The 17,912-nt window shown below is 44.4% G+C and overlaps 1 protein-coding gene across 4 annotated transcripts in view; it reads left to right on the top strand.

The window, feature by feature from the left end:
• The window catches only part of CCDC80 (coiled-coil domain containing 80), a 183,117-nt gene that overhangs the window by 114,242 nt on the left and 50,963 nt on the right, over positions 1–17,912 (top strand). For 3 of the 4 annotated variants that reach the window (XM_085896799.1, XM_085896800.1, XM_085896801.1), the window contains one exon: positions 16,579–16,710. The exons of the other annotated variant lie outside the window; for it this stretch is intronic. The gene's annotated coding sequence lies outside the window, so the exon portion shown is untranslated. The remainder of the gene's footprint in view (positions 1–16,578; positions 16,711–17,912) is intronic. 4 annotated transcript variants of the gene reach the window in all.

Here is a 17,912-nt window from a genome sequence, read left to right as displayed (position 1 = left end):
CAATGTGACTCCATCCTCTGTAATCCTGAAGCACTTGCTACCATATGTCACGAACAGCTCCTTCCCACCAAGTTTGTTCTGTTTATTCTGCCAGTCCGGAGCGAAGAAGTGGGTAAGGTTTTCCTTGCTAGCAGAACATGCCAACAAACGCCCCCAGTTCTTTATTCTATGTGTTGGGATGATAACCGAAAACAGGACTCCTTGAGATGAACCACGCTTTACTCGTTCTGCATTCTTGATGGAGAAATCCCGATAGACATCGAAGACTACGTCTATGCGTTTGCTGCCTGGGTAGGTCTGCAAGACAGTTTGGAACAGCTCCTCGGAAACTTCTGCAAATGTTTGGTTGTCACCACTCATCTTATGGACCAGGGCCATGCCGTCAATGATGGAAGCACTTGGTAACGCAATGTCATTTGCAGGAGAGATATCCTTATATATCAATATCAACTCACTCTCGCCAGATTACAATTTCCGACAATATTTCTACTTACAAACTAGCAAGAATATTAGAAAGATGTATATATTTTGGTGTAAAACAAACTTGACAAAACGGATATTAGCTGCGTGCAGTGAAATAAGAGAAAATCGCATTTAAACGTTTGAAATTCAATTCATTTGCAGTTAATTTCCACTCTAAATTTAAGGATTTATCGACTTTATAATAGGAAATCACCTCAGTCGAGCATTGGATAAGATGCAGGATATGAATAGACGTAAAATACCGCGAAAAAGGAATTGTTATTTTTACACCCTACGAGCGCTCCCTAGCGGATATTGCTAAAAAACGAACCTGCATGAAGGGCCAGCAAGCGATTTCCAAAACTAAACATCATGACTTACAAAAAAAATGACATGCCACTTTGCCCCTCGTTTGATACCGATCTCTGAAATTTGGGGGTCCAGCTCACGGACTAATCTGGGATGACGACCTTTCTATTCCGGGTGTTCGGTGGGAGATGGCCCAACTGCTCCATCTTGCGGTCGTCCTCGCCATGAACCCCCGGCCCACAACAATACCACTCAGACTCTACCCAGATCAGGTCGTCCATCCAGACTCAGCAGCTGGGCAAGCAGGAAACTGGTTGGAGATGTCATTATAAATTCACAATGAATTTGAAAGATTTGCAAGGCTTCATATTCGAGATGAAGGTCAGTCTTCCTCAATGAACAATATCTTGTTCCCTTCACAAAGCTGGCCTCGATGGACATGTGGCAAGAAAGAAGTCATTACTGAAAAGCTGCATCGAAAACCTCATCTGGAGTTTGTGAGAAAGTTTCTCTTAATGATACTGCAGGCATGTGGAAAAACGTTTTATGGTCAGATGAGACAAAAATTTGACATTTTGGTCTACATTCAAGCGCTACATCTGGCGCAAGCCTAACACTGCACCTCACCCAGTCAACACCATCCCTACTGTCAAGCATGGTGGTGACAGCATCATGTTATGGGGCTGCTTTTCATCAGCTGGGATGGGCAAGCTTGTCAGGATAGATGTTAAGAGAGGATAGAAGGGACAATGGACGATGCAAAGTATTGGAGAATCCTTCAAGAAAACCTGCTTGAGTCAGCCATGAATCTGAAACTGGGTAGGAGATTCACATTTCATCAGGACAATGATCTGAAGCACAAAACCAAAGCCACACTGGAGTGGCTGAATAAGAAGAAAGTAAATGTTCTTGAGTGGCCCAGTCAAAGTCCGACCTTGAACCCAATTGAACATTTATGGCAAGACTTGAAGATTGCAGTCCATCAACGGTCGGTCCCCATCAAATTTGGCAGAACGAGAGCGATTTTCACATGAATAATGGGCAAAGATTTCACCATCTCATTGTGCAAAGCTGGAAAAGCAACCCAAAAAGACTTAGAGCAGTCATTGCTGCAAAAAGTGCTTCCACCAAGTACTGACCTAAGGGGATGAATACTTTTTCAACCAGTGAATTTTGATTCGTACATGTTTTTTGCAGGTATTCCTGACATGTAACCTCCTTCAACTATAACAGTGTTTAGTTATGAATAAAAATGTTAATTTGGAAAAATTGTTTTTGCAAAATTCGTAATCATCTCAACATGGAATTTTTGGGAGGGGGTGAATACTTTTGTAGGCCACTGTACCTGCATTGAAAGATGTGTTCCAGGTAGTGGACAAGCATTTTTTTTCTTTCCATCTTTGTGTGCAGGAAAGCCAGATTCTGAATATCACGATATTATTGTCAGATTTGGTCAGATTAGATCTATGACTTGCTGTACAGGTACCATGTAAACCTGCACTAACCTGTTTCATGGTTGGGTTGGCGGCGACTAAACCGTCTCCCCCCACAACCAGGTTTCATGGTGAGGAGGGTGTATGATATGGACGCCCAGCAGGATTAAAAACAAAACCTGTCAAAGGGCGGAGGAGCTCCTTGTGAGCCAATGGCTATCCATATCTAGTGCCCAACTGAGTCTGCGGACATCCTCCTGCAGTTGGATAGCTTTTTTTAAGAGGTTGGTGGCAGGATTTGCACTCCGGCCACTGTAAAACCCTTCACTCCACAAAACACAAGAAAAACGCAGGAAAATTGAAAACCCACTCCATGGGAGTACCTCCTGTGCATCTGTCCTCCACAGGGCAGCTCAAAGTATGACGGGATTGGGACATAGCCTTCGGAACCCCCACTTTTTAATGATAGGAGGAAAACCACAGGATAATCTTCCTGGGTCAGATTGTGGTAGTGTGTTGGGGTGTTGCTGAGATGTCGTCCACTAGATGGCGGTCTCCTTGGGTTAACCTGAGGCAGATCCTTCAGGTTGGTGCCTGGAATGTTCGATCCCTGAGAGAGGATGATCATCTGTCTCTGTTATCACCTGAGCTCAAGTGTTTGAACATCGGTATTGCAGCACTCCCTGAGGTTCGGAGACCAGATAGTGGTGAGATCATGGTGGGTGGTGACACCTACTATTGGTCTGGTCGCTCTGATGGTTACCATGTCGAAAGAGTTGCAGTAACTGTGTCCAATAACCTGACTCCAATGATAATTGAGATAACACCGGTCAAATAGCGTATGATGAGACTAAGGATTCGTCACTCCTTGGGTGTCGTTTCCCTAGTTTCTGTAAATGCTCCGACTGAGGCGAGTGATCTAACCTTGAAGGATGCATTCTCTGCCACGCTCAAGTCTGTGGTTGATCAGTGCCCCAGGCGAGATACTCTTCTCATCTTGGGGGATTTCATTGCATCAACTGTAACTGATAGGGATGGTTATGAGACGTGTGTTGGTCCCCATGGGTCTGGAACTGTGAACCAGAATAGCAATAAGTTCCTTGACTTTGCAAGATGTCATGGACTTAGGGTGCCTGTTTCATGGTTTCAGCACCCACAAGCTCATCGCTGGACATGGTATTCCAACGCTGGTGGTGTGGCAAAGGAGATTGATCATTTGCTCATTGATGAACACTGGAAGATGATCCAGAACTGCAGGGTCTACTGGAGTCCTCATTTCCTCAATACCGACCACAGGCTTGTGATAGCAACTCTCAAGTTGCAGCTTAATTCTGGCAGAATGGTAGCATCCCAGCTTAGGCTGGATGTTGGCAAGCTGAAGGATGAGAGTGTAGCTGAGAAGTTTGCAAACAGGCTGAGTGGGGATTTGGGGGGTCTGGGTGTTTTGGGGAATCCTGAATAGTTGCGGAGTGCCTTCAAGACCACCATGCTTTATGTTGCCAGTGGATGTCTTGGAATTCACCATGGGGCAAAGAAGAATTTGGTCTCTCAAGGGACACTGAATACCATTGACCAGAGTCACAGGACCAGGCTTAATGGCAGAGCTGAGCTGTCCAGGGAGTTGAGGCTTTAAACTGCGTCCGATGAGTGTGGACAAGGAGGGCGATGTGCAAGGAATCTATGAAGGGGTAGAGCATCACCTGTGGTCAAGTGTTTCTGGTCCTGCTTACAGGGGAATTCGCATATTGCTTTCCTCCAAGCCCATCCCTCGGTGCAATGCAGTTAGAGCGGAGGGTGGTGGGCTCTTGACAGAGGAGTCCGAAGTGAAGGCCCCTGGGCCAGTTACTTTGAGCAGCTGTACCAGGCTGATCCACCAGCTGCTGAGTTGGATGTGAGGGGTGTTACTATTCAGATTGCTGACCCTCCAATCAACTGTGATCCACATTCGTTTGTGGAAACACAGGCTGCGGTGAACTGGTTGAAATGGGGGTAAAGCTCCTGGAATCTGTGGCATCCATGTTGAACTTCTCAAGGCTGGTGGAAATGCTGTGCTCTTGTCATTGCATGCAGCTTTGTGCTCTGCCTGGAACACAGGGATCATCCCAAATGACTGGAAGAAGGACCTTGTTGTCCCTTTCTGGAAAAGGAAGGGTGATAGCCAGGACTGCAACAACTACCGAGGGGTGACGCTGCTCTCAGTGCCGGGCAAGGCCTTTGCTCGGATATTTCTTGATAGGGTTCGTCATCATCTGCTTGAGCAACAGCACCCAGAGCAGTCAGACTTTATGCCAGAGGTCAACAATTGACTGTATCCTTGCCCTACGTGTCCTCACCGACTGCAGACGAGAGTTTCGGCAGGGGCGGCTTGGAGCCTATGTTGACCTCTGCAAAGCATTCAATTCATTGAATCACGATGCCCTCTGGAGCATTATTGGTCTTTGTGGGTTGCCACCAAAACTGATCAATCTGATATATGAACTCTATTTTGGGACTGAGAGTGCTAAGACATGTGGTGATATCATCTACGACTTATTTCCAGTTGTTGCTGGAGTTCTTCAGGGGTGTGTACTGGCCTCCACACTTTTCAGTGCTTGTATGGACTGGATTCTGGGGAGGATGTCAGAGAGATCAAGCTGTGGTGCATCGTTTGGGAATGTCAAGATCTCTGACCTTTGATTTTGCAAATGATGCAGTCAGCTTTGTGGAGACTGGATATCCTTTTGGGGGCCCTTCGAGATCCAGAATGAGAAGTCGGAGGCACTGGAATTATGGGTTTCCTGGGTCAAAACTAAGATCCAGGATTTGAATGACATATTGGATGCTGCTATCTTGTCTGTACATGGTTGTGGTGAGGATGTTGAGGTCACGGAGAGATTCACTTACCTTGGCAGTGATATTCCTGTCTCTGCTGGCTGTGAGCCAGAGGTCAATAGATGTCTGGGTCAGGCCTGTAGAGTCATGGATTCACTGGACCATGGGGTGTGGCACTGTCACTACCTGTGTAGGAGAACGAAAGTCCGAATTTTCAGGTCCTTGGTGCTTCCAGTCTTGCTTTACGGATGTGAGACTTGGAATCTGACCAGGGATCTGAGACGTAGACTTAATTTCTTTCGCACCAGGTCTCTTTGGAGAATCCTTGGCTATCGCTGGTCGGACTTTGTGTCCAACGAGCGGTGGCTGAGAGAGACTCAAATGCGATCTGATACCTGCATAGTCCATGAGTGTCAGCTGCAGCTGTATGGACATGTAGCTCATTTTCCTGATGCTGATCCTGCTCACAATAATCTCTCAGTGAGGGAGCTTTGTGAGTGGAGGAGGCCAATGGGCTGACTACATGCCTCGTTGCAGCAGGTTAATCAGCATCTCAAGGAGATAGGGATGTGCCAGGCATCTCACAAAATTACAGAGCCCCTGGATTACTGGCGCAAGTGGATGCAGTGACATGCTGCTCCTGCGCATGCTCCCATACCTGACATAAGCCAGGTTGGACTGTCTCATGGATTTGTGGTGCACTGTTCTGCACAGGGTGAAATTGTCAGCAAAAGTGTACAGAGGATTTTCCATGGGAAGAGAAAGGTCGTGGTGTAGATGAAGAAAAGATTAGTTTCATAATGGTGCACCACCCACAAGTACAGCACATGACATCATGCCATCTGGAGTGACACTTGTTGCTTTTGTGGAGAAAATCTGAGAACCATTCAAGGAAGGCACCCTGAATACTATTGCTTGATAGCGTGGAAACAATGCATGGAGACCGACAGTTTTGAAAGCATGATATAGTTCTCGCTTGAGATTTGAAGCATTCGTCCATTGTTAAGAGAGAATAGGCAACATATCCGAGGAGGAATCGCCAAGATCAAAACTGAACTGAAGATTGGAGATGAGAGAATTCGAGAAGAGACATGACTTTAGGTGTGCAGTAATGATAGTCCATCACTTTGCTTATGATGGGCAGAAAGCTGACCAGTCTATAGCTGAGATGATCAGTCTTGGCATCATTCTTTTGGATAGGAATGACATTGTGAACTGCCAAGATGAAGGTAGGCAACCAACTGAGAAAGACGTAGAGAAGGGCAAAGAAGAGATGCAAGGCTGAAGCATAGTTTTTGAGGATTGGAGCATTAATACCATCAGATAAGCCTGGTGTTTGCTTAACGGTCAGGTGGCTGGCTTAAGATCATAGGATCTTGAGTTCACGCCTCTGTCGTGCTGTTTAATAGCACCATGTTGGTTGACTCAGTCCGTCATTCTTCCCAGGTTGAGAAAATGAGTATCAGCTGACTGGAAACAGGGGACACTGCATCAGTGGCACAGCCTTGCTCCCAACAATGATACAACCAGCAGCCACAGGCTGCATATATTTAATGAAGACCATCAGATCGGTGACAGGATGGCCATGACTAGAGGTATGCACCCTCGCCTTAAAGCTGTCAAGCCTGGGTTTGAATCTTGACCCAGCTATAAGCTGTCATCCCAGTGATTCACAGGCAGGGTGGTTCATCAATGTGTGGCATCCGTTGGATGGACAGTGTCCCGTCTACCGGCATTCATTGGTGGACGTTAAAGATCCCATGGTGTCCTTCACGAAGAGTAGGCGAGCTATCGACAGCACTCTTGCAAAATTATAAATTCCTGTCCTAATCAGTCGAGGACATTGGATCAGCCACACCCTCAGCCAATGATGCTACCTCTCAGCCAATGATGCTACCCCGCAGCCTTGTGCTGCATACGAATGAAGAAACCATCAGATCCAGTTGCAGTGGAACTGTCAAGATTGATTAGCAACTTCTAATATTTGTGGGAGAAAAAGCAGTCTGTAAATGTGGTAAAAGTGGGGGACCACAAGATAGTGGTTTTGAAGATGGAATTGTCTGCAAAGCTTTGCTTTGCAAAGTAAAATTCCATGAGTACATTAAAATATGTAAATAAATATAAAAATATTTTGCTTACTTGATGCTTTTCTTCCTGTAAAGAGGGTTAAAGTTTCCACCCAGCAGGGTTCTCCCTTGGCCTTGATAGCATATTGGCAGGAAACGTTATCATACCCAGCTGATACACTTTGTTTTCAACCAATACACTTTCCTAATTGTCTGATATGCTACAAAAAAATTGGAATTCTGTTCTTAATTTGTTCAAACATCGTTGTCAAGTATGGGCTTTGTAATTTATTTTTTATCAAGTCTTTTGAGAGTTTGATCTTATATAGAATAACTTTGAATAAGAATCTACATCAACCATATTGTGCCTATCGTACGTCTCATGTTCGCAGGCATTTTGCTGTATGTTCATCATAGTTGGCTGTTCCCTCTTTGTCTTGCTTTGGGATTGTCCATAATGATTTTTCATAAAACTTTCTTTCCTTTCAGTTTTAAAAAGAATGGTGCAACAGGTGAAAATATGTTTGTGGCTGACTGCACCCATGGCACAACCAAAGAAACTAAAACTATGATATTAAATGAAGATAGCATGGAAATGGATCGAGAAGGGAAAGAAGAAATGAAGAAAGACAAGTGGCTGACATTCTTGTGGTGGTTATAGCCCAAATCAGATAAATAAGGCAGTACAGTTTCATTTTCTCCACCACAACCGAGATAATTGACATGTTCTAGGAACCTCCTTTCCCAATCCTTTTTCAAAAAGCTCTGAATGGCGGAGGAGTGATCTGCCCTCCCCTTTCCATACTTTACCCACCCCATGAGCTGCTCGCGCCATCTTTCCTTTCACAATATTATCATATCCTTTAATTTCTCTCTTGGGAGAACCCTGCCTTGTCTGGGTAACCCAATTACATCACCTTCTCGGAGTTGCGAGAACCAATTCTAGAAAAGGACTTCTTTAGGAAACAACTTAGCTTATTTTTATTTGAAAAAAGAAAAACCTTTCAATACCCTGATTATCACACCAATGGCCTCTGTATTTTTTTTAGTTGAGGATACATGAGGGAGCCACACTGGTCAGTCAATCGCATGAAAAATTTGTGAACTCAAACATAATACTGCAAATGAGCATTGTCATACAAAGGCTACCTTTCCTTTGGTGAGCACATTGCTGAGGGATGGTGAGTAACCTTTCTCCTCAGTTGTAAGACATCCATCTCGGTCCTAGGACCAAGGTAATATTGATTAACTGCTTGGTTGTGAGCCGAGCATTTACTTTCAAGATGCTAATGAAAACACGACATTTCATCATCAGTAATGCTTGACCGTGTCATGTTTGTTTGTTTTTTGTCTCCTGCTGCTGTATGTAACACATCTTGTGAAACTTGTTTCCCCTTTTTTCCCCCGTGCATGTGATGCGAAAAGTGGGGTTAAGCAGTTGGTTCACTTTGTCTGTCTGTCAACACACATCGGTCTATGATCGAGGAACAACTTGATTTCGATTTAATTATATAATTTTAACACTGGAGAACTCTAATTGGAAGATGATTCAGAACACAAACCTGCAGTTTTGCAGTACTTTGGCTCTGAAACTGGCAAAATGTCCGAAATCTCATCCTGATCGTGCATGCATACAGAGGAGTAAGGTAATTGCTTCAGTCTGACAGTCAAACAAAATTGAAAATAATTCTAAACATGAAACTTACTGTATTAAGGATATCATAAAGGACACAACCAACAGGCATGAAGATATAATTTAACGTGTTCGATCAGGTGGTGTAAAAGACGCTGCATCAACGGCGGTAAAATTCTTTTCTGCATCCTTTAAAATATTTTATTTCAATTTATTTATATACTTGAACACTGTAGAACACAAATCGCCTTTTTGGCACTTTCAAAAACCTTCCGTTTCGCAGTACTTGGCCAAAACATTTATACTGTCTCATGCCCTGAGGGCAGAGTGACTCTAAGGTTCAGCATTCAGACAAATATGGCAGCACATAGCGCTGTTAGTTCAGTGCGAAACGCAATGTAACAGTTGAAAAGACCCTTCCCATGTCCTTTTTGTCAAGACTGCATGGGGTAAGGTGTTCTATGATGCTTGTTACTTTCTGAAGTTTATTACTTTGTTCAATCTCACTGGAAGGTTTGATCATTTTTTTTTGTGTTTGTGTGAAGTTGTTTCCATTGTTGCTGGTGGATTATTTTCGCAGCTGTTTTCACATTTCTGGAATAATGCACACTATCCTACCAAAAGTCATGGGCTGTGAATATCATCAACAGACACTGAATCAATGGTCAGGGAATGGTGTCATAGCATCATGCTCCATAGTTCCAATGAAAAAGATTAATGGAGTTCCAACGAGAAATGCTAGTCAGTGTCAGAGGATGGGCACCTTTATCAGGATGATTTCAACCGTCCAAGCCATCTCGCCAACCTGGGAAAATATCTTCGTGTGTGTGTGTGTGTGTGTGTGTGTTTAACCTGGTGTTGCCTTAGAGGTGAGGGTGGTGGCTTGGGATTCTAGGGTCCTGAGTTCAAGCCCTGTTGTCTGCTGAATTAACACCAGGGGGTTGATTAAACCTGTCATCCTTCCGAGGTCGGCGAAATGAGTGTTGCAGCCAAAAGACTACACATGAAGGGAAGGGGTGTTGACGGATTTATTTAATCTGCTATTGGTGTGGCGCAGGCATGATGTGCCGAATGGCCTCCTCCTGTGCATGATTTCCTTGTAATCCTAGTAATGAAGTGGAAAACTTCAGGCAATCATAACCAAGATGGACAATAACCCGCCAATGGAATATTAGGTGGAATACACAATGGAAATCAAGTCCGTATAAAGACTATAGTTAGTTTGCGTCGAAAGAAAGATATGTGAAATTAATTTTCCCATCCAAATGTTGGGAGGTATGCTAACCACTGTGGGAAAGGAGGTGAAGCAACGTTTCAATTGTGAGCCATTCTTCACTAGCCGAAATCCGTCACAGACGGATTCCGTTCCATGAGCCCAATATGACAACCAGTGGTGGCTCTTGTAAGAGCCGGATCCCAGTCAATGTACTCCATGGCCTTACCTAATGAGGCCTACAAAACGTCCTTGTACACAACATTTTTGGTGTACACTACTCCTTGTGAAGAAGTCCCCTGATTTGTGTGCCACTATGTGCAATGCACTCTTACAGGTACGAAGTTTCTTTCAGTCCAGGTCACAATACCGAGAAAAACTTGACGCGACCGCTAGGTGGAGCACAAAATTGGTCCTTCAGTATTAATATATAGATAGTGTGAGTCCCTGCTTGGCCTTCTCTTTCTTGTTTTGAAGAAGACTCACGCCTGAAACCTAGCTGCCCCAACCCGAGGAAGGGTTTGGGGAAGGGGGCACTCTTCCACAGGTTTAAGCCATTTTCAGAGTTTTTCAAACATTAGGATGTCAACACAACACATACTACCACAAGTTGCTTCAAAGGAAAGGTATTGACGGGAAGGACATTTTTGAAAAATAATAGCGGGCTGGGTACAACTTTGTACCCCTCTATGGAAGTGGCTCTGACTTGGCAATTTTTTTATGGCAGGAAGACACTCTCTTTCCGGGGTGGGGGGGAGGGGTAGGGTTGTCAATTTTACACTGTGTCCAGTCGATTGCGAGCGTTTAAAATAATGCTAGATTAAAAATAACAATGCCTTGGAAACATATTACGCAAGTTGTTAATAAATCGTGTGTGCCACATGACTTTGGCTGATTTTAGGTGATATTATTTGCTGTTCCCTTTACTGCCATGCCATTTAAATTACTGGGTTTTTTGGCAGTGTGATGTGAATATTCTGGCACATGAAACATATTCTTTATTGCTTCTCTCACATTTTGGCTTATATTTTATCATATCTAAATGATTGTTGAGCCCTTTGTTAAAGAGGTTTAATGATAGGCAACACGCCAGCATATAAAGTCTGATCATGTGTAAAATTTATGAGGATCATTTGAGAAATAATGAAGGTGTCTTTTACCATTATTTATTGTGTGCACAATGTGGAAGGAGTGTGGTGGGTACTAAATTGAGAATGCAAAATTAAGAATAAGACAATAAGAAATGCAAAAAGGGATAAAGACTGATGCGGTGAAGGTAATCTGTTTGGCCCATAGGGTTAATGACCACAGACGGACCGAATGTGCTTAATAAAATAATGTGCAGATGGAGTGGTAACGGAAAGGGATGCAGATGGACTGAGGGATGACCGACTGACTGCGGGGTTGAAGGTAAGACTGATGGGGTGAAAGAGGGGTTATTGAATTGAGCGATGATGGATTGAAAGAAGGATTGAAAGTCGCAGAGGGTTTGGAACGGACTGCTGGTGTATTGAAAGAAGGATTGAAAGTAGCAGGGGGAGTGGAGGAGACATCACACCAGAGATATACAAACTCACCTCAATGCATGTTCCCCCTAAACCATTAGACAAGTGGCAGAGGTCTACCTTCACATAAACTAATGAAATAACTCACCCTTGGAACTCCTACATGTACCTGTATGCTCTTCTACAGGGTACATTTCCAAAACCAACACAATATGCATGAATATATGTGTTCCTCTTCCCCTTTTTTTATATGTTCCTTATGGACACGCAGTTTCTGTGGATTTGAATAAACTGAGTTTTTGTGAAATTATGAATCTGATGAAAATGGGAGTTAAATTTAGGGAACCAGTAACTCAACCTTGGAGCTGCATTAGGTCTTCAATTGTGGATTCTGTCTCTAATCTTCTTGGTAAAATATGCACCAAGTTTAAGTTATCTGTAAACAGTTTTAATGCATGGTTTAACAGAGTTGTGGAAGTCCTGGGGAATAGGATTAAGTTTTTTAGTTGTCGGGGCTTGCTTTCACTGTGTCATCTAAACTAGTGTTGAACAAGCCAAGTGTTCGTAAAGACATTCGGGAGCTCCATGAAAGCTATGTAATAGCTCCAGTAGAAAAGGCTGTGAATAATTTTGTTGTGGATTATAAAAAGTTTTATGCAGAGGTTTTATTTTGACAGTTAGGCATTGATACGGTTACTTTCACTAGTATCTTTACTAATAAAAGGCTGTGTGTGTGTGTGTGTGTGTGTGTGTGTGTGTGTGTGTGTGTGTGTGTGTGTGTGTGTGTGTGTGTGTGTGTGTGTGTGTGTGTGTGTGTGTGTGTATGTGTGTGTGTGTGTGTGTGTGTGTGTGTGTCCTCCATAACTCCAAAACCATAAAACCGATCAGCCTGAAACTTTGCATGCATAGTAAGAAAACCCCAAGTTAGTGCAAGAGTGAAAATTGGGTATTTTGGTTAATTAAAACACCCCTTTTGAATATAATTAACGGCATTATTTAATTACATCCTTCATCAGGCAATCCTCGGCTATGCCGCTGTCTGGGGTCTTTCGGCGTTTCCTGGGTAACCTCGCTGGGGTCTGAAGCTGCCATGTTTTTTGGCATTGATGTAAGCTCCAGATTTGAAAGTATCAGCAGTTCTGACTCCCCAAAAAGTGTTGATTTGTCCAATTCGGACATTGCATGGGCGTTTCCGGGTGCATAGTTGTATTGAGAGCAATTGGTAATCGCTTGCCAGGCCAGGTATTCCATTGGAGTGCTTGAGTGCTGAAGCCACTTACTGAGCTGTGCAGTAAAGTTCGTACACTGATCGGGATGTGCAGTCGACAGTTACTACAAGGTAGAGGTACGTACACAGCACACACGGACGTGGTATGTGTGGGTAGATTGTACAGACTTTCTGCCGGTATGTGGACATGCCATGCTTGTTACGGTTGCTTTGGTGACAAGGTTTCATCCCGCATGTTTTGGAGGTTCAATCAGGTTTTCCTTTGTCCTTGCGCTTGTTTCTAAAGCATTTGCTTATCGGATTTGCTTTACAAAGGTTCTATGTTTCCCTTTGTGAGTTTCATAGCAAAATATATTTGATGACTCCCAATTTCCAAGCCGTTTGCCATATTAACATATTTTCTAAATTACTGAGCTAATTTCTTTTTCACCCGTCACACTTAGCTCTTTATAAAGAATAATGTTTGTGATCAGATCCTGGTAACGTCTATATAAATGTGACATATTTCGGTGAAAGCTACTCAAGGTTTCTGGGTCTGATATCATGCAATTTAATTCCAGGCTATAAGGCAACAAAAAGTGAAAATTTTGAAAGGGTATGTGGTCTTTGTTTCGGCACTGTGGTTTAGTTCACTATTTTGTTCGGCCTGCTCAACCATGCCTTGACTTGCAACTGGCCGCAATGAATTCTTTACGATAGTTTTTTTCACTTTCCTCACTTATATCATCGAATGCTTGATCATCATAGCAATGAATCACTGAATATATATTGCAATGTTTATAAACACCCGGAGACACCAGCGTCCGTGGCTTTATTTAATTTCCGCCCATGCCATAACCTCGAGAATATCTGAAACTAAGCCTACTTACAAAATTTAAGCTCCAGAATTGAACTTAGCAGCAGTTCCGACTGCTAAAAAAAAAAAGTGTTCATTTGTCCAATTTGGACACTGCTTGGGCATTTCCAGGTGCATGGATTTATATGACCAATCAGTAATAGCTTGTCAAGCCAGCCGTTTCATTGGAATGCTTGCTTGATTGCTTAAGCCACTTGGCGAGCGCTCACCAAGCTGCTTGGTTGTTCGTTTTAAAACCACCAGAAGTTAGACCTGTCACATTGCTGATGGAAATACCAATATTTGAGTAATTGCTAAAAATAAAAAATAAAAAAAGGAATAAAAATTGGGTTTTCCCCTTTTAAAATCATGCCAATATTATTGAAATATCAGCTGCTTTTTCGTATCCTTTTCTCACCTATGTTGTAAGTAGAGCAACCTGCTTTGTGATACTTCAGAAAGCGGTGTATAATCAGCGTTTTCTGAATCTAATCCATATGAGAAATGGGATTGAATGAGACTCACATTATAAAAAGTGAAGAAGAAGAAGAAGACGACAACAGAAGAAGAAGCTTGAGGAAGAGATTTTCCACCCAATTTTATATCAAACACGGCAGTTAAAATGAAAACGTTGATGGTTGGGCGCGTTTTATCGCCCTGGTAATGCCTTGCTGCGCTACCTACCCATCCCTCATGCTTCCTTCCCTTGCCGTTACGCTGCTTACATTCCCCTTATGCTGCCTTCCCTCCGCCTCCCCTCACACTGTCTTCCCATTCCTTCATGCTGCCTCCCCTTTCTTTCGTACTGCCCCCCCCGCATGCTGCCTCACCCCCTCACGCTGCCCTCACTACCTCATTCTGCCTCCCCCACCCTCACACTTCCCTTCGCTCACGTTGCCACCCCTTTCCATCACGCTGCCACCCCTTTCCCTCACGCTGCCACCCCTTTCCCTCGCGCTGCCACCCGTTTCCCTCGCGCTGCCACCCGTTTCCCTCGCGCTGCCACCCGTTTCCCTCGCGCTGCCACCCCTTTCCCTCACGCTGCCACCCCTTTCCCTCGCGCTGCCACCCCTTTCCCTCGCGCTGCCACCCCTTTCCCTCACGCTGCCACCCCTTTCCCTCGCACTGCTACCCCTTTCCCTCGCGCTGCCACCCCTATCCCTCGCGCTGCCACCCCTATCCCTCGCGCTGCCAGCCGTATCCCTCGCGCTGCCTCCCCTTTCCCTCGCGATGCCAACCCTTTCCCTCGCGATGCCACCCCTTTCCCTCGCGATGCCACCCCTTTCCCTCGCGATGCCACCCCTTTCCCTCGCGATGCCACCCCTTTCCCTCGCGCTGCCACCCCTTTCCCTCACGCTGCCACCCCTTTCCCTCGCACTGCCACCCCTTTCCCTCGCGCTGCCACCACTTTCCCTCGGGCTGCCACCCCTTTCCCTCGCGATGCCACCCTTTCCCTCGCGCTGCCACGCTTTCCCTGGCGCTGCCACCCCTTTCCCTCGCGCTGCCACCCCTTTCCCACGCGCTGCCACCCCTTTCCCTCGCGCTGCCACCCCTTTCCATCGCGCTGCCACCCCTTTCCCTCGCGCTGCCACCCCTTTCCCTCGCGCTGCCACCCCTTTCCCTCGCGCTGCCACCCCTTTCCCTCGCGCTGCCACCCCTTTCCCTCGCGCTGCCACCCCTTTCCCTCGCGCTGCAACCCCTTTCCCTCGCGCTGCAACCCCTTTCCCTCGCGCTGCCACCCCTTTCCCTCGCGCTGCCACCCCTTTCCCTCGCGCTGCCACCCCTTTCCCTCGCGCTGCCACCCCTTTCCCTCGCGCTGCCACCCCTTTCCCTCGCGCTGCTCTTGTTGTTGCGTATGTGTTCCACATATGCACGGGATGTGGGGCAAATTGAGAAAATTAAAATTGATTAAAGGAAGAGGTCGGAAGAGTGTGGAGAGAATGTGAAGTCTGGTAGGAGAAAGGAGAAAGGAGTAAGGGATGAGGAGGGCAGGGGTATGCGTTGGGCAGATGGAGTAGGGGAGAGGGTCAAAGATTTAAGTCGTTCACATAATAAACTACAAGGACACTCGGTAGGCTGCATACCTCCGCCACGTAATGCCTGATCCAGCAGAACATATTGGGCGCAAAAACTTTTTGAAATACTGTATCCTGCTACATATCGTTTTTAGCCCTATCTCTCAATGGTGAAGAATCACTTTAAAAATTTCCAGTCACCAGATCTGGATCTTCTCCAAAATCTAATCAGTTCGTCCTTCACACACACCTAACCTGTCCACCAAATTTCATCTGAATCCATCCACAACTTTTTGGGATATCCTGCACACAAACAGACAAACAAACAAACAAGAAAAAGACGTGCAGAGCATGACGCATGCAAAATCCACCCCCCCCTCTCCAAAGGTTGCCGTGGAATATCAAATGGTCCATTTTATTGAGATTGAAATTGAGAATCTTCATCAAAGCTCAGGTCAATTGGATGAAAATTGATTATTTTTCAGATTGAAATGGATGATTTTAGCAGTTTGACCATGAGTTGACCTTTTGACTATTTGACCTCAAAAATAGTTGCTTTCCCAATCCAGTAAAGGACTATGCAAACCCTGTTCAACCTTCAAGTTAATACGATGTAAATTGATGATTTTAGAAGTTTGACCTTGAGCTGACCTTTGACCTTTTGATCTCGAAAATCGTTGGTTTCCCAATTCCATGACGTAATATGCAAATCCTGTTCGAATTTCAATTCAATCGGATGAAAAATGACGATTTTAGATATTTGACCTCAAAGATGACCTTTGACCTCAAAATCAATCGACTTCTCAGTTGAGACTACGTCTACAACCTGGTAAAGTTTTGTGAAGATCGGTTTAAAATTGTGACCTGTAGGCAATTGACAAACAAACAGAGTAACAAAATTGACTGACCAAAAAACTTGAAAAACCTTTGATTTTGCAAGTAGCAAACAAACAGACAGAGAGGGGTGAAAACATAACCTCCTTCCACCTTCGGTGACAGAGGTAATTAATGGTCCTTAATAAAATGTAATAACTCAGTTTTTGAAATTTCACTTTTGTTCACTTTCAGACTGTGCTTGAAGATTATCTGATTTCACAAGGTGCAAAATGCGCCGGTAGAGGGCGCCGTGCCACATGGGAAAACTACGGGCATTTTGTAAAGGCGTGGTGGTGAAGCGGATACGGCTACTTCAAGGCTGTGGTAAGGGATACGTGGGGGTGATATCACTGGGCGTAGGTTGATCATACTGCCGCGTAATGACCTTTTTATGTCTGTAAAATCCCAAACACTGCGTCACCAGCCCCATAGGGCCCTCTTGTGGTTTGGTTCTCGATTCTCTTTGTGTAACTGGCCCAACGTGGCATTTTAACGGTGTCCAGATTGAGAAGCTGGCGTTACTGTTTCATCCTTAGGCGATGCATTGCCTGGATAACAAACCAACAACTCAAAGAAAATGTGGGCTACTGTATCCAATAAGCTTTCAGTGTTAACAGCATATAGTTTTTTTTTTTTCTTCTTCTGTCCGCTCCTCATTTTCATCATGTATTCTTTAAAATTCACCTTATTCATTTGAAGAGTAAAGATCTTAAGTTTTGAGGCACAATAAAGTATGTTTCGTGTGATAAAGCATTTGTAAAAAAAATTCACTCTGATGCATTTACTCTTTCACTGAGCTTAAAATGAAGAGATGGATTCAATCAAACCAACAGATAACATAGTTATGTACTTTGTACAGCTTTAGTTTCTTTATTATTATCCAGAAATCGGTGGTCAAGTAGTAACAAAGTGATGTAGGGCAGAATGGAACATGGACAGTTGCTTCCATCGATGAGTAATTGCCACCTCCATTAAATCCTCATATTTTTGTAGAATAACAATTTTGGCTCATGGAAGAGTGAGGAAAGAAAATGGATACTGTATCGGCAATATACTAACAGTGGAGCAGTGGGACAACAGACAGACATAATTGATCTTTGGTGTGACCAGTCTTGGTGGTGTAATGGTTCGAGTGTGCTTTGAATCTGGGAGGTCGGTGATTCAAACTACGACTGAGTCCTACCAAAGACATTAAAAATGATATGTGCTGCTTCCTTGCTTGATGCTCAGCATTTTAAAAGGATAGAGCATGGACAAACAACTACAGGCTGCGAAGTTTTGTGCAGATTTCATAGGCCTAATGGCCTCCTGCATTGAATAAGGAAACTCTTATTATAATAACAAGCAGGTGGATGGCCGGACAGGAAAATGAGAGAGGAGAGGGATGCAAACATAGTGACAAGTAAGAGGGGTGGGTTGGGGACAATGTACTTTAAAGGAGATCGAAAAGATCATGGGTATGAATGAAGGATTACAAGGTGATTGCCAAATTGATGCCCCTGCAGTGAAGACTGGGATTGACCTAA

The sequence above is a fragment of the Eptatretus burgeri genome, chromosome 10 (genome assembly GCF_056783735.1).
Source record: "Eptatretus burgeri isolate ZD-2024b chromosome 10, Ebu_testis_v1, whole genome shotgun sequence".
NCBI classification, from domain to species: Eukaryota; Metazoa; Chordata; class Myxini; order Myxiniformes; family Myxinidae; genus Eptatretus; species Eptatretus burgeri.
The sequence above is the reverse complement of the archived record's forward strand: the minus strand, read 5'-3'. Positions and strand labels throughout refer to the sequence as shown.